Raw genomic sequence first — 23,763 nt, 5'->3', positions numbered from 1 at the left:
GGAGAGTGCTTAGAGAGGGTGTGATCCGCTGTATCAAGTGCTGCCCAACAGTCAAGGCCAATGACTGCCAGATTGTGCAGCATGGAACTTGTGGGTGACCTGGACAAAAGCTGATTCAGTGGAGCAGTAGGGATGAGAGCCTGATTGGAGTTGGCTTACCACAGAACTAAAAAAGAGAAAGGAGAAAGCAAGAGATGGTCTCAGAAAGGTTAATAACCCTGCTCATGAGAACACATCTTATAAGTGGCAGAGCCAGGATTCCAACTCAGATCTTTCTTACTCCAGAGTCTGGAGGGTTTGCGGTAGGGGAAGGAGTCCTGAACCAGGAACCAGTGGGGCTTTGACACTAACTGTGTAATCTTGGAAACTCATTCAACAAACTTCTCTGAGGTCCTACTATGTGTCAGGCACAGCGCAAGGTGTGAGGGCTACAGAGGTGAATAACACAGACTCCTGACCCAACTAGGGGGTGAGAAAGGAAGTTAGGGATGGCTCCTAGAGAGAGGTGGAACAGACCACCTCTTAGTTCTTCCTCTCATTTCTTAAACAAGTGGGGAGGTTGGCTAAGAAAAGCTCTTAAGCGCCTTTCTTATCCTTAAATTCCATGGATTGGGGATATAAGCAGATCCTTTCACCTACAGATGAGGAAGGGAAAACCAGCACAAATTTCCCACCCCCTCCAGAGTGTATTGCCAAGGTATTTTAAAGATGTCAACCCTTAGTTGGAATTATAAATTGGGAGAAATGTGCACAGGCACTTTAGGTGCAATTACTGCAGTAGATTAAAATCATTTTGAAGTGACCTCATTCACTTCCCAAACTGTTTAAATTGATTTTACAATCTTCTGCCCATGTAAGTGGCCAGATGACATATGGATAGCTGGGGAACTGCTAGTAGATTTTAATGAGCTTACCCTTGTCAAGCAAGGAAAAAAGGTAAAAGCTGTTATAGCATGTCTTTTTACTGCATCAATAAAAAAGGGTGGGGTGGGGGCTTCATGCTTTTTCAGTGGGCTTTTACAGTATTTTCAATAAACCTGAAATGCCTGAGATTCTTTTGTAGTATTTCATCACAATGAAGCCAGCCCTCATCTCTGCTGAGTGGCACCACTAAATAAAAGTTTTGTTTCTCTATGGAAAGAGAAACTATAAGTCCAGTCAAAAGCCAAATGATACACTGGGAGAAGATATTTGCAACAGTGTGACAGTCAAAAGGTTAATATTCTTAATATTTTAAAAAATCCTTCTCCAAGTGCATAAGAAAAGGACTTGATAGAAAAGCAGGCAGTCCACAGAAAAGGAAATGCAATGGCCAATAAGCCTATGAAAAAGTGACCATTCTGTTAGTTGTCAGGGAAACTCAAGGTAAAACACAACCTATCAGATTGGCAAAAATGAAATATATTGATAACATCTTTGGGGGGAACTCCATTTCCCTGCCTCGTGATTCATTGTAGAATAACACTGGTGGCCCTTCTCCCCGCCCCTCATTCCCTTTTCTCCAGAAGAGGAGGACTGTTTCGTGAGTTTGGGAAAGGAAACTGTGTTGGATTGGTGCCATCTGGGTCTCTTTTCCAGCTCTGCCTGCCTGCCTGCTGTGAGAGGGTGTTCTGATGTGCTCCCAGCCATATGGCAAGCTTCCCTCGGCAGGCATGACACCTGTGAGGGACACCTGTGGTTGACCGCTATCCCAGTGACTCCGTGAGGTCCATTTATTTAATGCAGAGGTGAAGTGTTAGTAAGACAATTTGGCTAAAAATATAAAGGCAAATCATCCAATCCAGCTTTTCAGATGACATTTTAAAATCTCCATTTGTGTGGCTCCTATATCCCTTTGCTGGTTCAGAATTTGGGAAGAAAAGAGAGGAATGTTTACTGTTTCCTGTATGCCCCTCCCCCCAGAAAACAGAATACATATATCCATGGCTACACGTGGAAAAATTGAAATTCCTTGGAGTTGGAAAGGAATTACTAAGGTTTAGGGGGAAGTACCTGGCAGTGTTATCAAACCCAACTTGGGTCCACTCACCCAAGCACAGTAAAGCCAATCTACTGATGCTGGGTTGTGGTGATGGAAAGTGCAGCGTTTATTGCAGGTGCCAAACAAGGAGCATGGAGCAGCTAATGCTCAAAAGTCCTGAACTCCTTGATGGCTTTCCAGGTAAGGTTTTTAAAGAGAGTGTGAGTGAGAGAATTTCAGGGTATGTGATCAGCTCAAGGACATTCTTCTTTTTTTTTTTTTTATTTTTATTTTTCTTTAAACATCTTTATTGAAGTATAATTGCCTTACAATAGTGTGTTAGCTTCTGCTTTATAACAAAGTGAATCAGTTATACATATACAATATGTTCCCATTTCTCTTCCCTCTTGCATCTCCCTCCCTCCCACCCTCCCCATCCCACCCCTCTAGGTGGTCACAAAGCACCGAGCTGATCTCCCTGTGCTGTGCGGCTGCTTCCCACTAGTTATCTATTTTACATTTGGTAGTGTATATATGTCCATGCCACTCTCTTACCCTGTCACATCTCACCCCACCCCCTCCCCATATCCTCAAGTCCATTCTCTAGTAGGTCTGTGTCTTTATTCCCGTCTTGCCACTAGGTTCTTCATGGCCTTTTTTTTTTTTTTTTCCCTTAGATTCCGTATATATGTGTTAGCATACTGTATTTGTTTTTCTCTTTCTGACTTACTTCACTCTGTATGACAGACTCTAACTCCATCCACCTCATTACAAATACCTCCATTTCATTTCTTTTTATGGCTGAGTAATATTCCATTGTATATACGTGCCACATCTTCTTTATCCATTCATCTGTCGATGGACATTTAGGTTGCTTCCATGTCCTGGCTATTGTAAATAGAGCTGCAATGAACATTTTGGTACATGACTCTTTTTGACCTATGGTTTTCTCAGGGTATATGCCCAGTAGTGGGATTGCTGGGTTGTATGGTAGTTCTATTTGTAGTTTTTTAAGGAACCTCCATACTGTTCTCCATAGTGGCTGTATCAATTTACATTCCCACCAACAGTGCAAGAGTGTTCCCTTTCCTCCACACCCTCTCCAGCATTTATTGTTTCTAGATTTTTTGATGATGGCCATTCTGACCGGTGTGAGATGATATCTCATTGTAGTTTTGATTTGCATTTCTCTAATGATTAATGATGTTGAGCATTCTTTCATGTGTCTGTAGGCCATCTGTATATCTTCTTTGGAGAAATGTCTATTTAGATCTTCTGCCCATTTTTGGATTGGGTTGTTCGTTTTTTTGTTATTGAGCTGCATGAGCTGCTTGTAAATCTTGGAGATTAATCCTTTGTCAGTTGCTTCGTTTGCAAATATTTTCTCCCATTCTGAGGGTTGTCTTTTGGTCTTGTTTATGGTTTCCTTTGCTGTGCAAAAGCTTTTAAGTTTCATTAGGTCCTATTTGTTTATTTGTGTTCTTATTTCCATTTCTCTGGGAGCTGGGTCAAAAAGAATCTTGCTGTGATGTATGTCATAGAGTGTTCTGCCTATGTTTTCCTCTAAGAGTTTGATAGTGTCTGCCCTTACACTTAGGTCTTTAATCCATTTTGAGTTTATTTTTGTGCATGGTGTCAGGGAGTGTTCTAATTTCATACTTTTACATGTTCCTGTCCAATTTTCCCAGCACCACTTATTGAAGAGGCTGTCTTTTCTCCACTGTATATGCTTGCCTCCTTTATCAAAGATAAGTTGACCATATGTGTGTGGGTTTATCTCTGGGCTTTCTATCCTGTTCCATTGATCTATATTTCTGTTTTTGTGCCAGTACCAAACTGTCTTGATTACTGAAGCTTTGTAATATAGTCTGAAGTCAGGGAGCCTGATTCCCCCAGCTCCATTTTTCGTTCTCAAGATGGCTTTGGCTATTCGGGGTCTTTTGTGTTTCCATACAAATTGTGAAATTTTTTGTTCTAGTTCTGTGAAAAATGCCAGTGGTAGTTTGATAGGGATTGCATTGAATCTGTAGATTGCTTTGGGAAGTAGAGTCATTTTCACAATGTTGATTCTTCCAATCCAGGAACATGGTATATCTCTCCATCTATTTGTATCATCTTTAATTTCTTTCATCAGTGTCTTATAATTTTCTGCATACAGGTCTTTTGTCTCCTTAGGTAGGTTTATTCCTAGATATTTTATTCTTTTTGTTGCAATGGTAAATGGGAGTGTTTTCTTAATTTCACTTTCAGATTTTTCATCATTAGTGTAGAGAAATGCAAGAGATTTCTGTGCATTAATTTTGTATCCTGCTACTTTACCAAATTCATTGATTAGCTCTAGAAGTTTTCTGGTAGCATCTTTAGGATTCTCTATGTATAGTATCATGTCATCTGCAAATAGTGACAGCTTTACTTCTTCTTTTCCGATTTGGATTCCTTTTATTTCTTTGTCTTCTCTGATTGCTGTGGCTAGGACTTCCAGAACTATGTTGAATAATAGTGGTGAGAGTGGGCAACCTTGTCTTGTTCCTGATCTTAGTGGAAATGGTTTCAGTTTTTCACCATTGAGGACAATGTTGGCTGTGGGTTTGTCATATATGGCCTTTATTATGTTGAGGAAAGTTCCCTCTATGCCTACTTTCTGCAGGGCTTTTATCATAAATGGGTGTTGAATTTTGTCGAAAGCTTTCTCTGCACCTATTGAGATGATCATATGGTTTTTCTCCTTCAATTTGTTAATATGGTGTATCACATTGATTGATTTGCGTATATTGAAGAATCCTTGCATTCCTGGGATAAACCCCACTTGATCATGGTGTATGATCCTTTTAATGTGCTGTTGGATTCTGTTTGCTAGTATTTTGTTGAGGATTTTTGCATCTATGTTCATCAGTGATATTGGCCTGTAGTTTTCTTTCTTTGTGACATCTTTGTCTGGTTTTGGTATCAGGGTGATGGTGGCCTCGTAGAATGAGTTTGGGAGTGTTCCTCCCTCTGCAATATTTTGGAAGAGTTTGAGAAGGATAGGTGTTAGCTCTTCTCTAAATGTTTGATAGAATTCACCTGTGAAGCCATCTGGTCCTGGGCTTTTGTTTGTTGGAAGGTTTTTAATCACAGTTTCAATTTCAGTGCTTGTGATTGGTCTGTTCATGTTTTCTGTTTCTTCCTGGTTCAGTCTCGGCAGTTTGTGCATTTCTAAGAATCTGTCCATTTCTTCCAGGACATTCTTCTGATTGGTTGGTAGTGAGGTAACTAGAAGTCAATATCATCAACCTTCTGGTTCCAATCAGTCTGGGGCTCTACATGCTTGTGGTCAGCATGCAGTTAACTTCTTCCACATGGTGGGGGTTTCAGTATCTGCAAAACAGCTCAAAGGATATGGCTCGGAGTATTATCTGTAGTCTTTGAGGAGGAACTAAAGGTACCTGACTTTGCTTAATGGCTAAACTATTATTATTTTGTCTTGCTTGACTATTTTCCTTTGTTTCTGCATTTCTCACTTCTCTGATTAAGTTTATTCTTTGGAATTTGGGGGAGGTGTAGGAGGCTAAAGTTTTTCCACAAGCAAGAAACAGATGGAGGAGTGGGCAGGGAGCGGGGGGTGGTGTCTGTCCCTGGGAGGCCCCATAAGGTCCTGCCTGGTTACAGCTTTATCTATTAAAATGTGAACTTGTATTCATTTGGATGACATAATTTAGTGTCTGGCATTTGCTTCAACATAGTCCAAGAGGGGGGTGCAAGTGGGTAGACGTATAGATACATTAAGACCAGCCTTTTTCATGTCTGCAAGTTTTTTCATCCTCTCAATCAAATTAAGAGAATAATTATACCATTCTCTCTAGCTTTCCACATGTTTGATATTTTCCATAATAAAAAGTTGTTTTAGAATGTGTATTACTTCCAACCAGCAACCTCACTTTCAGGAATTTATTTCATAGAAATAACTGTATCAGCCCTTATGGATATAAATCTATGAGGATGTTTATTGAAACACTGTATGGGAAAAATATGGAAATAACATAATGATCATTAATAAGAAAATGGTTATATAAACAATATATGTTGACCTTATTAAGGAGAGTAAATTAGGGGAAACAATCTTGTGCAACATCGAGGAAAACTCACACCATCTACTTCATCCTTTATTCTTAAGTATGAACAGACAGGAATCACCAAATACGTAGGGGAAAAAATAGCAGCATGAAAGAGAAAGGGCCAAGGTAAACAGAAAAACAGACCCCAGAGGAAGCAAAGACAACCCAGGAAACTTCAAACAAACAAACAACAGCTCTCATTAGTATGTTCAGAGCGATCCAGGAATTCATAATATCCATTTAAAAATGACATGAAGTCAGATAATAGAAAAAGAAAGAGCTTTTAGAGATTAAAGATAGGCTGTCCAGAAATTCAATAGAAGGTCTTGGGGAAAATATGATGAGGATGTTTAATAGAACATAGAGCAAAAAAGGGAAAGAGATAGAGACAGTAGAGAAAAGAGAAGTCAAGGTAGTCCAAGAGCTCTGATACAGCCACTGTGGAAAACACTGTGGAGGTTCCTCAAAAAAATAAAAATAAAACTACCATATGATCCAGCAATTCCATTTCTGGGTATTTACCCAAAGGAAATGAAATCACTATCTTGGAGAGATCTCTGCTCTCCCATGTTCATTGCAGCATTATTCACAATAGGCCAAGATATAGAAAAAACCTACCTGTCCATCAGTGGATGAATGAATAAAGAAAATGTGATATAGATATAGATAGACAGATAAAGATATATAGAAATATCTAGATAGACATAGATAAGTATCTATATCTGTCTCTCTATATCTGTTTATTATGTTTCATATAATGTATATAATGGAATATTATTCAACCATGAAAAAGAAGGGCATCCTGCCATTTGTAACAACATGGATGGACCTTGAGGGCATTGTGCTAAATGAAATAAGTCAGACAAATATTGTATGACATCATATGTAGTTGAATCTTTAAAAGCTGAATTCGTAGAAATAGAGAGTAGAATGATGGTTACCAGGACTGGGGGAAGGGGGTGGGGCAGGGGAGGGAAGTGGAAAGATGTTGACCAAAAGGAACAAGCTTCCAGTTATAAGATGAATAAGGTCTGAAGATCTAATGTACAGCATGGTTATTATAGTTAATAATACTGTATTATATACTTGAAAGTTGCCAAGAGAGTAGATCTTAAATATTCTCACCACAAAAAAAGAAATGTTAATTATGTGACATGATGGAGGTGTTAGCTAATATTACAGTGGACATCATTTTGCTATACAGAGTGTAACAAATCAACATGTTGCACACCTTTAACTTATGCAATGTTTTATGTCAATTATACCTCAATAGAGCTGGAAAAAGAAAAGGCTCCAACATCTAACCAATAGGAGTCTTAAAAAGTAAAGCCAGAGAGAATGCCAGTGGGAAAGGGAGGACATTTTCAAGGAAATAATTGAACATTCCCCAAAACTGGAGAAAGACACAAACCTTGAGATTGAAACAGCCTACCAAGAGCAGAGGACAATGATTAACAAAAAATTTAAAGCCTCATCCTCTGAAATTTACAAACACTAAGAATAAGAACAATATGTTAAAAGATACCCAAGAGAGAGAACTCCAGAGGGATGTGAATTGGGCTCATACCAGCCTTCTCATCAGCAGCATTAAATGCTGGAAACTCATTGCTCAAGCATGGGCCTCAGACCACAGACAAGATCATCATCTGGGGGCTTCTCAGAAACGCAGGTCTCAGGGACTTCCCTGGTGGCGCAGTGGTTAAGAATCTGCCTGCCAGTGCAGGGCACACGGGTTCGAGCCCTGGTCCGGGAAGATCCCACATGCCACGGAGCAGCTAAGCCCGCGTGCCACAACTATTGAAGCCCGTGCGCCTAGAGCCCGTGCTCCACAACAAGAGAAGCCACCGCCATGAGAAGCCCGCGCACCGCAAGGAAGAGTAGCCCCCGCTTGCCGCAACTAGAAAAAGCCCACGCGCAGCAACGAAGACCCAATGCAGCCAAAAATAAATAAATAAATTGATTTAAAAAAAAAAAGAATTGCAGGTCTCAGGCCCACCCCAGACCCACCAGTCAGGATCTGCATTTTAACAAGATCCCCAGGTGATTCATGAGCACACGGACAGGCTAGAGCACATGGGATGATGACTTAATGGTATGAGAAAAAAATTATTATGAACTAAGAATTCTATGCCCAATGATCAGTCAAGTATAAGGGCAGAATCAAAGCACTTTAAGGCAAAATACAGAATACAAAAACTTTGTCATTCTAGTGAGTGATGTTGATAATGGGGGAGGCTATGAATGTGTGGAGGTAGGGAGTAGATGGGAAATCTCTGTACCTTCCTCTCAATTTTGTTGTAAAGCTAAAACTGCTCTAAAAATAGTCTTTCTTTTTTTAAAAGGTGGTATTTAAATCTATAAATGTAACCAATAAAAATATAATTATTAAACATTGGAAGACAGCAAGAAAAGGAGAGATTAAGTGAACTAAATTCTCATCTTTCATCATCTTTCACGCCAGGAAGTCAATAGATATTGTCTAAATTATTAAGTCAGTAAATTGTGATATATTTTGTAGAGTTAAGGAAGTAAGCCTTAGAAGAACTAAAAATAGTAACAGGATATTTTTTTCCTCTTGTTACTCAATGATTCTTTTTTTTTTAAATATTTATTTATTTACTAGGTTGCACCGGGTCTTAGTTGCAGCAGGCAGCCTCCTTAGTTGCAGCATGTGAACTCTTAGTGTGGCATGCATGTGGGATCTAGTTCCCTCCCTGCCCAGGGGTCGAGCCTGGGTCCCCTGCATTGGGAGTGCAGAGTCTTAACCTCTGCGCCACTAGGGAAGTCCCTCAATGATTCTTTTTTAAAGCTGAGAGGTAATGACTTCTTTTGAGGTCTCACTGAAATGTCCCTGTGCACAGATTAGAATAACATAAACAAGCTCCAAAATTTTATTGTCGTAACACATTAAAAGTTAATTTGCTAACAATTGCAGTCCAATGAAGGCTATTTCTATCAGTAGGCAGTTTTCCTCCAATTCAGGGATCCAGGCCACTTTCTTCCTGTGATCCAGACCACTTCTTCTATCCTTCTTGTGATACCCTGCAGGTCTCAGACTCTTTTGCATGTAGCATGAATGAGGAAGGAGAGCATGGAAGAGGCAAACTCACTTCCTAAATGACCTGGCCCCCAAAGGACATCCTCACTTCCATTTTCATTCCCTTGGAGAGAACTAGTCATGGCCCCATCTAGATGTCAAGAGGGCTTGTAAATGTAGTGACAGTTCTAGTGACTGTCTTGGTGACAGTTCTATGTCATGAAGGGTGAGCTCAAATTTTTGGTGGGCAACAAACCATTTCTGCCACACTCTGTATCCACATAGTTATGTATAAATGGCATGTACCCCTTGCACCTCCTCAGAAGGGCATGTGGGTTCCGGACACTGCAAAGTCAAGGGCCCTGCAGATAGAAAGGATGGTGTGTTGATCAGATTTGCTCTGAGTTGTTTGAATATTAATTCCTTTCCCTTGCTCTGATATCATTTAACCAAGCACCTGTTTATAATCATTTCCTTTCACTTAGTAGATCTGTCTCTTGTAACTGGATAGTATGTCCTCTTTGTAAATTAATAAATCGGTGTTATAATGGGACAGTGGAGGGAGGTGTGGAAAGAGACCGGGCAACATGCTGCTCCCTGGTAGCAGCTTCAATAACACGTGTGTGACTTTGAACTGGTCATGTAACCTCTCCACTCCTTGGTATCCTTATCTGTAAAATAAGGGACTTGTTGGGCTTTGCCAACCCTTTCTGTTCTAAATTTTTATTACTTTATAATTCTCTCCATCAGTGAACTGATCATATTGAGTTTCTGGAGTGCGGTCAGAGTGACCACAGCCTGGACTAGAAATTCCCACATAAGTACAGCAACTCTTAAAGTCCTTTTCACCACACCCACCCCTGCAATCTGTCACAGAGACGTCAAACTTGAATAGTGAGACTCAAAAGGAAAACAGAGGTTGAGAAACAGTGTGGTAGCAAGGAATCTGACTCAATGATGAGAAATCTCCATCAGTAGCAGAAGAGAAAGCTTTTATGGGGATTCAGCTCATCAGCCCCACCGCAAAGCCCTCCTCAACAAAAAGGGTGATAAATTTTCCCAGGCACTTAACAGTTCATAAAGCAGTCACCATCCCCACAAGGTAAGCAGAATAGGTTATTATTTTCATTACATATTTAGGGTTTTTTTTAAATAAGTTCATGGTTCAAACATTAAAAAGTACAAAAACGCATGTGTTGAAAAGTCCCCCATCTGCCCAGTTCTCACTCCACATCCTCCCACCCACCCCCAAAAGAAATAAGTACTTGAATTAGTTTTTTGTCATTTCAGAGACTTTCACACATATGTATTCTTTTCCTTCCTCTTCTACATATATAACAATATTCATTATACACTGTTCTGACCTTGCTTTAATTTAATATATCAGAGAGTTCTTTCTACTCTCTGTACATAAAAATCACCCTATGTTCTATAGAAATCTATCTATAGTTTATTTTATCAGTTTTATTTGTTTCTAGTCTTTTGTGAACGCAAACCATGCTTTAGTAATTTAAGTAGAGTTGTACATAAGTCATTTCACACACTTGTGTATGAATACATACATAAATTCCTCAGAGCGGTAATTTTGATAGATACTTTCAAATTGCCCTTCGTTGACACATTTTATAGATGAGGAAAGGTGGTAAGAACTTATGGTCGCAAATCAAGGGCAGTACACGGCTTGGTGCTCACAGGTATGATTTTCCTGAGTTGGAGCTGCATGGGCGTGAGAAGGTCTGGTATTGGAGGCTGATGCCGGCTGCCGTGAGGTGGGCGAGCAGGACAGCTGACCAGGGCGCAAGCTGGAGGAGTGAGGCTTGGCTGCTGCGTGCTGGGAAGTCACAGGGCAGATGTGAGCCGAGTGCTTCCAGTGTCTGAGCAGGCACTTTGTGAGCCCGGAGCCCAGGGTGTGGGCACCGGCTTGTAGGAGGCTACAGAAAGAGCAGTTACACACACATCCCAGGGGAGCCTTTGAGCCAGGTGGCCAGGAGGTGGCTCTCTGTGCCAGTCAGGCTCCTGCTACCCACACCTGGGTTCACTGGGTCTTAGATTTGGGACAGTGATAGGGCAGTGGCAGGGTTGTGGCCAACCACAATGTCACTTAAGCGTCAGTGAGGGCTAGTGGGGTAGTTCTGTTCAAGTGGAGCAGCCTTGCTTGAATATTTTAAGTAATAAAATATGTATTGATATATATGTGTTATATATCAATATATTATATATTCTTATATAATATTTATATTATATATATATAATATATATTCTTATATAATATTTATATTATATATATATTTAAATATTTTATATATTTATATTATTTATATACAGTAGTCACATATATATTTAATTATATATCTATATTTTTACTTATATAATATATTATATATCACATGTATAATATAAAGTATATTTTAAATACATATATGCATATATAAATTATATATACATATAAACATAAATTATACAAACATAATTATACATATTTATATATAAATTATATTTTAAATACATATTTACATAAATATTTAAATAATGGATTTTTTTTCATATACTTTATTTTTTAGAGCAGTTTTAGGTTCACAGAAAAATTAAGTGGAAAGTACAGAGAGTTGCCATATGCCTCCTCTCCCACACATGCATAGTCTCTCCCATTAACAACATCCTGCACCAGAGTGGTACGTTTATTACAACTGATGAATGTACATTGAACGTCATTATCACCCAAAGTTTGCAGTTCACATTAGGGTTCAGTTTTGGTGTTGTACATTCTGTGGGTCAACAAGTATATTTTTTATCCTTGTTCTTAGTGCTACATTAACACATTTATTTGGCTTGTAACACTATGAGGTAGGTGCTATTATTACCCCCATTTAGGGAAGAGGAAACTGAGACACGTAAGGTTAAGTGACTTGCCCACAGTCACATACCTAGTGAGTGTTGGAACTGAATTTGAACGTAGGCAGTGTGACTTAGCATGTGTTCTTAACTGCTATGCTCTACTGCCTCTAACTTGATTCCCCAGTACCTGGGGTTCTCTTTCCTCTTCCCACTCCTCCTCCAGATGAGAGAAAAGGTTTTTCCAGAGCCTCACTGCCTGTTTGAGGAATCTTTGCACAACTTCTGTTGTTCTCTACAGCAGGGGTGCTGTGGGTTAGCACAGGTGCACAGGTTATCACGGATTCCTGGGTGCTGTGGCCATGAGCCTGAGGGTTATCAGTGAGGGGGACACAAGGGGAAAGGGAGGGTGAGGCTGGGAGTGATCGAGAGGGGAAAGGAGCAGTACAGCAACACTGGCCTCAGCGTCCAAAGATATCTGAGATTAAAGGACAGCAGTGAAAACTGGGGGAGGGAAGAATATGGGACCAGTCCCTTTGAGAGACCGAAGAACAGACAGTATGGGACTTCTGGCTCTAGGTCACAGCAACAATCAGGCTTTTCACTCATTCACTTATTTGTTCATAATCTCCTGTTATTTGGAGGGAAAATGCTGATAATTGGAGGGTCTTTTGTTTGTTGAAAAGGGTGATGGAGGAGGGTGACATTACATGCTTTTGGAAGAGCTTGAACACAGCTAAATTGTTCTGCAGAAGAAAAGGAGAGAGTTTAGGGCCCAAAAGGAAGATCTAGAATTGCACTGTCCAGTATGGTGGCCACATGTGGCTATTGAGCACTTCAAATGCGGCTAGTCCTAACTGAGATATCTGTAAGTGTAAAATTCACATTGGATTTTGATGACTTAGTAGGGAAAAAAGAATGCAGACTGTCTCAGTAATAATTGTTTATATCGGACATATGTTGAAATGATCATATTTTGGGTATATTAAGTAAAATAAAATATATTATTAAAATTAATTGTACTTTCTTTACCTTTCTTTTTATGTCACTACTAGAATTTTTTAAATTATATATTTGATTTGCATTATATTTCTACCAGACTGTGGTGATCCAGAAGGAAGGAACAAGAACCATGAAGACTCAGGACTGTAGGGGAAAATTCATGAGAGAGGGAAACCCTATAGCTGATGACAGAAAAGCAAGATGTGGGAAAAATTAATCGCTGAGGTTTTGGGAGGGTAATGGGTATGATGCACAATGTCATCTCTCACTCCAGTCTTCCCTATGAGATCTTTAGTAAAATCCACATTATTTTTTAATAAAACAAATTAAAAATAATTTCCTTTGGAGAAACTCATATCTTCTCTTGAGGTGACTAAAAGCCTCCGGGTCCTAGCAAAACTATGTTTGAATTTCACTGTCCTATATTTGGGGCCTAAATGAAATTAGTTAACTAGAAAAAGAGTTACAGATACTCTACCTCTTTATATTCTAGTCAACATGTCCAATGAACTCAAGAGTTTCCAGACTGTCCTTGAGTCACTTTTAAGAGAAAGTAGTTTTCTTCGTTCCTCACATATGTTTTTTTCCCTGTTAACTTTTTGCTAATGTGGCCAAATTGAGAGAGTTGATTGTCGAGGGAGGCTTTGAATCAATGTGGGATTTCTGGCTCATCAAATTCAAATTCAAGTCATCACCAATGTTGCTACCTAATAGTTGCTTAATGAATTTTGTTCTTTGGGAGTTGTGAAGCTGAATTGTCAGGGAGTGAACCTTCCGGGATACAGCTGTTTTTAATCATCTTGCATGTCAGATTTGAGGCATAACTGAAAAGATGTTTAAGGACAGTGGCCAGCATATCTGACGCTGCTTTCTTGATCTGTGAATAAAAAGAATGTCAGAAACAGGAACTTAATCTGAAGCTTTGTAATTAGGATTGTGGCTGACATTCTGGTGTGAATTTGGGGAAGGAAAATGCTAAAGGAAGTTACAGAAAACTTGAGGGAATAGAGAGAAGCAAGTTAACTGACTTTCTAATGAGCCAAATAATTTGTAAAAGTAACAGTAGCGGTAAATTTGAGGTGATGTGGTCTCAAAGGAAGGACTACATTCTAATGAATTACTGTTCAACTCATCCTTAGCCTGGTATTTCCCCCGTTTCCATCTCCTTTTGCGGGATGAAGTAATGAGCCTCTGAAAACTAACATGGCTGAACTGATTTTAGAAATTTACTGTCTTTAACACTAAAGTGTGGTGTGTGCATGGCTTTCTATATAATAACAGAAATATCAGGAAAATGGTCCAGGTTGATTATAATGGGTGATTTAGTACCCCTGAACTGAATGTAGTGTAGCAACAGAGATAGTAAATGTAGTGGAGGGTGAGGAAAGGAAGTTATGTAGGGGCATGAAAAAAGGGATTGAAATGGGGAAAAGATATCTATTTTGTGTAACCCTCAGTAAATATGGATTTTGTAGATATGTCTGACTTTAAACCAGGGGCATGTCACAGAAATTCAGATAGACTTTTATTTATTTATTTTTAAAGATTTATTTATTTGTTTATTTGTTTGTTTATTATTGGCTGCGTTGGGTCTTCCTTGCTGTGCGCGGGCTTTCTCTATTTGCAGCGAGCAGGGGCTACTCTTCGTTGTGGTGTGCGGGCTTCTCATTGCAGAGGCTTCTCTTGTTGTGGAGCATGGGCTCTAGGCGCGGGCTTCAGTAGTTGTGGCTCACGGGCTTAGTTGCTCTGCAGCATGTGGGATCTTCCCAGACCAGGGATCTAACCCGTGTCCCCTGCATTGGCAGGCGGATTCTTAACCACTGTGCCACCCAGGAAGTCCTCAGATAGACTTTTAATCGGCTTTGATTTCCGGAGAATATCCCTTGAATTTTCTATAAATTTACAAGATTTCCCCTCTGAGTTTCCATGATTGCCTTAAGCTTATTTCATGTATTTTATTGGAATCAGAATGATAAATGAATGATTTGATTGTTAAAGTGTTAGACAAAGAGCCAGACAATAAGGTAGTCTGCATAAATTCAGAATTTTCTCTTTAATCAAAGGCTGGGTTGTGATCAGAGCTTTGAGGTTGGAGTGGCTGAATTAATCCAAGTGGATGAATTAATTTTCCTGCCTGTTTAGTGTTAACCACAATTATACATATTTCAAGGTGGATGAAAGTAATGAACCTGATATTGTAGCCATCACACAAGAATGTATTCTTCCAAATGGCCTCTGTCCCTCTGTTCACTCTGCAAGGATAAAAGCATACGTGAAAGATGTGGCCACTGGCCAAAACAGTATTTAAAGTCCTCTTTTGGAATTGACTTCAGAGCCTGAATAGACTCTTTTTAATAATCTTGGCTGTCGCATATCTTCATCCTTTAGGGATAGATTTGGTATTTGGAGAACATCAAACAGCATTCTCAGCCAAATCTTGTAAACAAGGTGGATGATAAATTTGGATGACACCCTTTGAGGTCAAAAATCAAATATGACTAAATATGACTATAGAATATTGAAAACGGTTTGCTAGTAGCTTCAAATACCTCAAATTAACTTTGAAATCAGTTCCAATAAAGGAGTGGCCAAAGTATTTTGAGCAAAGACAGTGCCCTTGGAACAAGTAAGTATAGAGTCTGCCAAGGTGACTATTCTAAAACGGATTACACCAATTTAGATGTTTGTTTAAAAAATCAATCGCATCACTTGCTGGGCACAGTGAAATGTAATAGAAAGAATAGCGAAAGCCAGAGGGATCCGCTTCCACTCCTTTTGGCTCTGAGTGACCTTGGACAAGTTATTTAAGCTGTCTTAGCTTCTGCTTCAAAATTAGCAATTGGAGATAATAATTTCCACTGAGACCGTTGTGAGGGTTAGAAATACAGTATGTAAAACACCACATATATTATTGGCCTACACATAGTACAGGGTTTGTGATTATTTGATGGATTTATTTATACCCAGCCTTACTTCAAAATGGATTAAAAGTACCTTAACTGCTTGTTTTCCACCTCTACATAGCCTTATTTAGGAAAGGGTAATAATAAATGTACTATGTGCTCTAGTCATTTATATTAACCTTTTTTTTGCTTTTTAAAAACAGTATATTGATCTGTTAAATACTAACTATGGTGTGTGCAGAAAATGCACTAATGAATGTTAAATAGCCCTTAAAACGTATCAGACATGATTCTAAGTTTTATACATATATATAAAATATTAACTTGTAGTATATCTATTAACTTGTATCATCCAGTAACCATGTGATGTAAGTACTATTGGATTGACCAAAAAGTTCGTTTGGGTTTTTCGTAAGATGTTACGAAAAAACCCGAACGAACGTTTTGGCCAACCTAATATTACTATGCCCACTTTAGAGATGGTAGAATTGGAATATTTTCTGTGATTAAATTATTCAGAGTCAAAGAGCTAGTAAGTGATGAAACCACGATGCAAATTCAAGCAGTATATCACCCACATCTGTCCCCACACTACTACAATACCTCATTAAGGATAGTGAATGACAGGATGATCCCTTAGGGATAAATTTGGTATTTGAAAACTAATAAGCACCATTTATAGCCAACTCTTGTAAATAAGGTAGGGAATAATCCTTTGGAGTCAAAAGTCAAATATGACTAAATATGAGAATAGAATATTGAGAACAATTTGCTGGTAACTTTAAACCCCATAAATTAACTTCGAAAGCTGTTCCCATAAAAGAGTGGCCAAAGTGTTTTGAGCAATGGCAGTGGCCTTGAAACATGCAAATAAAGAGTCTACCACGGCTAGTTGAGAAGGACCAGGACCCACCAACCTGTGCTGGGCAGGTGCTAGAAGGCAAATCCAGCTGCACTATGGACAAAAGTGTAGTCCAGCAGGCAGTCCACTATCTCTAAGGGATCAACAAGTGGCCATTCAGACAAGCCGTTGGCATTCTTGATCCAGAAAATAGAGTATCCAAGGGGGTGAGGCAGCCAACATTGGGTCAGTCTGTCCACGGGTGAAGAACCCAGATCACTGGATCAAGGGACAGATCCACCAGAGCTTTCCACTGGCCAAACCCAAACAGAAGCCAGAGCAACAGGGAGCTGTTGATGCAGCCCAAAGAGGCCAGCCTCGCAGGGCACAGGCAGGGTGGGGAAGGTACACAGTGGATCTGAAGAGGGAAACAAGATGTCCAGCCCCCATGTCTTCATCAAAGCTGGACAGGGTCAAGGACACAGTCCTGAGTTCCAACCAGAGACCTCAGTCTGGTTGACATCTGGTACTCAACTCACTCTGAAACCATTACCAATACTATCTGCCAAGCCATGCTTCACAATTTCGGGCATAAGGATATCAGGGAAAACAAAATGATAGTTTGCTGAGGCAAGATAACTCTGTGTGAGGAGGCTTTTTCTGACCATGTAAGCCTATTTAAACTGGTAATGATTTTAGGAAGGGGAAATGTGTGTTCTGTATCCATCTTGGCTCCCAGTATCATTAAATTTAATTTCCAAATGATTCAAAGGAGATTAAGCTTTAATAAACTCTAGTCTTTTTTATTTCTGTCTTTTATATGTTACTCTTATAAATAGATGCATTGTGTTTAGAAGAGCTGATGATTTGAGTAGGGTTCTTGATGTCCTTTGGATTCCCTAGTAGATGTTTTATGATTGATCTAACTCATGGAAGGGAAACACATTTATAGGCTAGGGAAGGTAGATAAGAATACCTGGGTATTCCTATTCTGTCATCTTTTTTTTTTTAAATGAGAACCATTAATCTCCCAACCTATGCAGACTGTGTGTGTGTGTGTGTGTGTGTGTGTGCACGTTTGCATGCCCACTCCATCCAGGGCATAATCTTGTTTGGCAACCACAGCTTTTGTTATGGAAATTAATAGTCTCAGTGTCATCGACGGCCCCTCCAATGGCTTGGTGGCAGACGTCATGTTGACTGGAACAGTATGTGCGCAGGTGGATTAGGATAGGCTGCAGTCCCAAGAAATAGGACTTCCCTTCCAACTCCAGCAGGGCAAGACAAGCAACATTCAGTAAGTCCACAGGAGGTAGTTGTACTACTTCAAATATATGCAAAAATATAAAAACTTATTTAAATGGAATCATATTGTTCATTCTAGTTTTCTCAGAGGAGAGAATGGCTAGTACAGACTTTCTTCTTCTTTTCTCACTTCTCTCCTCTCCACCTTCATGTGTTTTCCCTACACCTGCATTACTACCCCACCCCCTCCCCATACTCACACAATACTCTCCAGGTTAATAATCTGGTATCATTCTTTTTGTTCTTTTTTACATTTCATTTTGTCTTCAGTCAGGCCCTTCTAAGACTACTTCTGAATGTGTTAAAAGAAACAGTCTATTGGAAATTGTTATTAACAATTACTTAAGGACAGATCAACCAAAGTAATTATAGCCTCCCCTTCTATTCATGCCAAACCAACAGGAGCCTCAGCTAACATTATGAGCTACCTGGATTCGATTGCTGAATCATGAAATGTTTTATTTCTAAATGGTGCACTGCAGTGGAGTTCCCTCCCTTTGTTCACTTTTTCCAACTCAGCTGTGGAACCTTCCAGAACCAGGAGCCAGAAAGCCACCTGTGCTTCACCACAACCTGGATTCCCTCACTTCTGCATCCAAGATGCCATAGCACCTCCTTTTCATGTTGTGTGGCTGCTCCTGCAGAGGAGACTCTCTTGCCTGTGTCTTCCAGGTCATCCAGCCTTTTTGTAGAAGGGGAGGGATTTTCCTCAATCAGCTGTAACTCCTCCCTTCTGCTTTCCCAGCCTCCGGGGGCACATGGGTCATAATCAAGAACATTGGCTGGATGATGGCACTCCTCTCCTAGGCCTCAGTTCCTAGGATGCTTACGAGCTATGAAGTCCAGAAGCTATAAGAACAGTAGCACTCACATGATTCACAAAGGTGATGCAGTTGTTGTTTTAACTCTAGCTTCTTTTTGTAGCTGGAACCTATTTCTGTTTTGCATTCATCACCAGGTATTATAATCGCCAAAGCTGTCTGCCCTTGAAGGCTGGGATCATGGTTTAGAAACTTGCATCCCCCTTGCCTTGCACAGTGCCTGGTACATATCCAATAAATGCCAACTGGATCAGCGCCCTCAAATGTAGGCAGGGGTTGAATCACTGGAGTTCTTTGGGCACTTGAAGCATCAGAAGAAGGTGGAGAAGTTTGCAGGGGCAGATGAGGGCAGTAAAGATTCAAGGTGGAAAGAAGAAATGAGTTCTCCAAAGGCTGGGCATGCCAATGTCCAGAAGGCCCCTGATATTGGGAAGTGGGAGGATAATTATTTTCTTTCTAATCACTAAAAATTTACTGACTACCTACTATGTTCCCTCTGTACTTGGCACTGGGGAATCAAAGATAAATGACATGTCCTCTTTTCTCAAGGACTTCATATTTATAAAGAATTGCTACTCAGAATGACAGGTGCTATAATATGACAGATAGATAGATAGATAGATAGATAGAAAGGGTACAGTGAGGATGATGGGAGAGGTTAATCAGGCTTTATTACTCCCCTGCTTAAACCCCCCCAGTAGCATGCCAGTGCACTTGAAATAACTCTTTACCATGAGGTACCAGGCCCTGCCCTGCTAGCCCCTTCCCAACTTTCCATCCTCATCTCCTACCACATCATCCCTTACTCAGTTCACAAACATTATTTCTGTCTTTGAACACAGCAAGTCCTTTCTCACCTCAAGGCCCTGCCCTCAGATCTTTAGTTGGCTGCCTCTTTCTTTATCATTCAGACCTCAGTGCCCATATCACCTCCTCTGACCACTATAGGAGGCCCTCTCTCCTAGGTCAGTTTCTCTGCCATTACCCTGTTTCATTTTCGTCATAAGACTTTTTGTTCCCTGATGTTATTTTATTTGTATATTAACATAATTATTGTCTCTTCCCCTCTCCTTTCCCTCCACCCCCATGAGCTAGAATGGTGGCTTCCTGAGAACAGAGCAGCCTGTCTGGCTTGGCCACTGCTCTGCCTCTATGCCCAGAACATTGCCTGGAGGCTGGCACGTAATAGACATTCATTAGGTATGAACTTGCTTTGGGGAAGATAAGACAGATTCACCAAAGAAAAGTCAGGTGAAAAATATGCTGAGGATAGGGAAGGCAGTTAGGGCCAGTGTCAGGACTCTGGGGTGTTAGAATACAGGGTGGAGGTGAAGCGTGAAGGTGAGGCTTGGAGGAGTGATATGGCCCAAGGGCTCTGTTTGTCAGGAGTAGGACTCAAGCACCAGAGTCTAGAGGCGGGGGCAGGGGCGGGGGTGGGGTGTGGGGGGGTGACACCAGTTCTGCCAGCAGGTGTGTGACCTAGGCAATCACCTAACACCACCCGCCTCCATCTCCTCATTTTTAAAAGAGCTGACAATAATCTCTCTAAAGACAATAGAAGAGTATGCTCTTCATAGGCTAGTGTGAGTCATTATGTGGCAAATGCCTAGTAATGTCTGGTAGATAGTTCGCTAAGCAGTTGTACCATGTACTGGAGGGAGATCACTGAAGAGTTTGAGAAATAGGGCTACGGGATTCAGATTTGTATTTAGAAAGGTGAGCAGGTTGGCTCATAGTGAGGTGAGGATCGACTGGAGGGGACTGAGAAATTAGTCAAGGAAATTTTGTAGGCGAGAGGGACCGAGACAAGGTAGTGGCAGTGAGGATGATGCGAGAGTTATGAAGACAATGGACTTGGTTCTCAGTCTGGGGAAGGAGGTTAGGGAAAGAGGCAACTCAGTAATGATTCCTGGACTGGGGACTTGGTGGTGCCTTTCAGCCATGCAGGAAATACAGGAGGCGGGGCCAGGTTTGGGAGCTGAGATGGGGAGGGAGGATAAGGAGGCATGACTTGTTCAGCTGTGGCAGGTTGAGATTGAGCGCTGTGGGAACTCCAGGTGGAGCTACCCAGCCAGAAAAGCCCCACACCTTCCTGAACTGCAATATGATGCTAACACGCTTATTAGCACTGTACTTATTCATACTTAATGTTAGCGCTTAATAGTTAGTGTTTATAATCTTTACTTTTTAAGCAAATACCATGAGAAACATCTTTGTCCACATCTGAGTTCTTCCTTTGAGATTTCTATAAGTAGAGTTACTGGGGCAAAGGTATATTACCTTTTTAAGATTTTAATTCATCTTGCCAAATTGCTTTTCAAAAAGGTGGTACCAATCTCTATACCCACAATAACCTTGGATTCTTTCAAATCAGCCTTAGTGGGGTTTTTAAATAAATATCACCCCCAAAGTAGCCAGGGTACAGGGAACCGTCCTCTCGTGTGCTACCGATGGACCGGACCACCAACGTCAGCTCCATCTTTAAAAGTTGGTAGTTGCCTTTGTCCTAGAGAAATCCCTCAAATCGATGTCTGTTATTAATTAACATGCCGCGAACACCACAACCCAAACTATATTCTTGAAACCACGGTGGTGAGTGAAATAGAAATACTCGGTGCGTGCGGGAATACTCCCCTGAGGCCGGGGGAGGGGGTATAAGGACAATGCACCCAGTGACTAGAAAGCTCCACTGTACCAAAACTGCATTATTTTGACAGTATTTTTCCTTAAAGAAGTGGTTTCTTGTAACTTTCTTTACCATAACTCAGTGTATGGACATGCATGGAAATCTCATTTCCTTTGGATCAGTGCTCTATGAGATGAAACCATTTGCTGGTCAAATACAATTTTAACCCAGAATAAACTCAAATCTCTTTCTGACGCATATATCGATAGATTTTCATCAAAGTGAAAAGGGAAAGTGCCATTTTCACTGAAGAGTGTTTTGATCAGTTCTGCACATGGTTATCATGAATTCTTGGCTTGTTCAGGTGTTTTGGATGGTGGTTGTTGCATTGCTAACACTAACCACACACAGCTGACACACCGCAGGGCAGCAGTACCCAGGGAAGTATCTGGCATGTTTGGTATCCTTCCCTGTGAATGCTTTCTTTGTGCTCAGCAGACTTCGATTTGTACATGAGTGTGGTTTTTATCTGTTGTCTTTTCCGGAGAGTCCTTATAAAGGAAACTTGGATAGACTGTTGTTGTCCATGTGTTGTATTGAATATTTGTTTTGTATTTTGCATGATCCACTGGAGGCCACCTAACCTGGGGGCCCTCAGCACCAGCATTTGCCTCTTCTGTTCAGTGCATTAACCATCCATCTGGTCTGAATGGAGACTCGTACTTGGAAAACTTTCTTATACCTAGTTCACAGTCACTGCTCTCAGGGGTTAAATGAGAGGACGCCACAGTTTTTCAAAGAAGACAAGGTCTAATTTGTATGAAGTGGGACTCTTATCAAGGAAGGAAGCAATAAGGATTGATCATCTCTGCTAAACCACAATTGTTTTCTAGTGAGTATTAGTCAGTGGTGGATCCATCAAAGAATGGGAGAAAGATGATACTTCTGCTTTAAGATGAACGTGGTAGCTCCAAAATGGCCTCCTTTACTACTGGGACTGTCATAGTGTCTGAAGGAAATTGCTTTCATTGTGGTGGGAGTTGAGTAGAATATAATGCATCAAAACATTAGAGAGTCCATCAGATGTTCCTGGTCCTCCTGGAGCTTTCTGCTATTACATTAAAGAGTTCACTTCCCACTTTTGTCCATTTGTAAGATGAGCTCTCCAAAAGAACACTATGAGAAAACTTTACACATTTTTTAAAAATATTTATTTTATTTATTTAGGCCATGCCGGGTCTTAGTTGCGGCACATGGGATCTTTAGTTGCAGCATGCGAGATCTTTTTAGTTGCAGCATGTGGGCTCCTTAGTTGTGGCACGCATGTGGGATCTAGTTCCCCGACCAGGGATCGAAACCGGGCCCCCTGCATTGGGAGCTCGGAGTCTTACCCACTGGACCACCAGGGAAGTCCCTAAAAGTTTACACATGTTGAACCTATTTACCATAAATGTCTTGAAATCATAGGGGTCCTGCCTGTTTTTGCTGTTCTTTACATCCTTTGTTTATTTCCATACACTGTACACAGATTATGCTATAAAGCTATTTTGTGATAAGAAGAATTGAGAGAGGTTGAAACCAAAGCTGTCTCTCTAGCTGCAAGTCCCTCTGAAAATAGGGAAAGAGACCTAGCCATATTTTAAAGAAATAAGCGTGTTATCCAATATCAGCTATAATGCTAATTCATAGAATCAAAGAATTTTAGATCCAGGGTGTATGAGGGAAGTGAGTATTAGAAATTAGCTAGTCTGTGTTTCTTTAAGTGCATTTGTCAGAACACTGGCCTGTAGGAAAAAAGTGTTTCCCAGTCAAATAAGTTTGTGAACCCAGCATCCTGTATCTTCCTCCCCTTGAATATTCACAATGAAAAGTCAACTCGAAGTCAGCATTTCCCAGACTTATTTGACCACGGAGTCTTTTCTTGTCTAGGTAATAGCTGTTAACATCCTGCTGTAGGAAATGAGTCCAGTCTCATGGTGGAGGTCCGGAAAATTGAGCCACTTAACCGGAGGCAACAGAGCCAGCAATGCCAGGACGAGAACCCATTGATGGTTGATAGCCTCCCTCAGAATGGCTGCGAATTTGTATTGACAGCAACGGATTCAAAACATTCCAAGATTATTTTCCCTTGAAACTTATTTTAAAAATCGTTTCTAGTATAACTTAGATTTATCCCTTAGCAGATGGAAAATGTTGTCAATTGTCTCATTCAATTTGGTAGTACTCTCTATTCATATGCATCAGAAACAGAACCTGAATAGTATGCGTGGTGGGGAACTAAAGGCTCAAGAGGCTCTCAGTCTGAGGGGTGGGGAAGGGAGAAAGCCAGTAAGCAATTACAC

General features: G+C 40.5%; 1 protein-coding gene across 2 annotated transcripts in view; it reads left to right on the top strand.

Moving 5' to 3' along the window:
• Nucleotides 1–23,763, top strand: part of APBA1 (amyloid beta precursor protein binding family A member 1) — a 240,165-nt gene that overhangs the window by 129,341 nt on the left and 87,061 nt on the right. The window lies entirely within an intron of this gene.

This window comes from Balaenoptera acutorostrata, chromosome 6 (assembly GCF_949987535.1).
Source record: "Balaenoptera acutorostrata chromosome 6, mBalAcu1.1, whole genome shotgun sequence".
Classification (NCBI taxonomy): Eukaryota; Metazoa; Chordata; class Mammalia; order Artiodactyla; family Balaenopteridae; genus Balaenoptera; species Balaenoptera acutorostrata.
The sequence above is the reverse complement of the archived record's forward strand: the minus strand, read 5'-3'. Positions and strand labels throughout refer to the sequence as shown.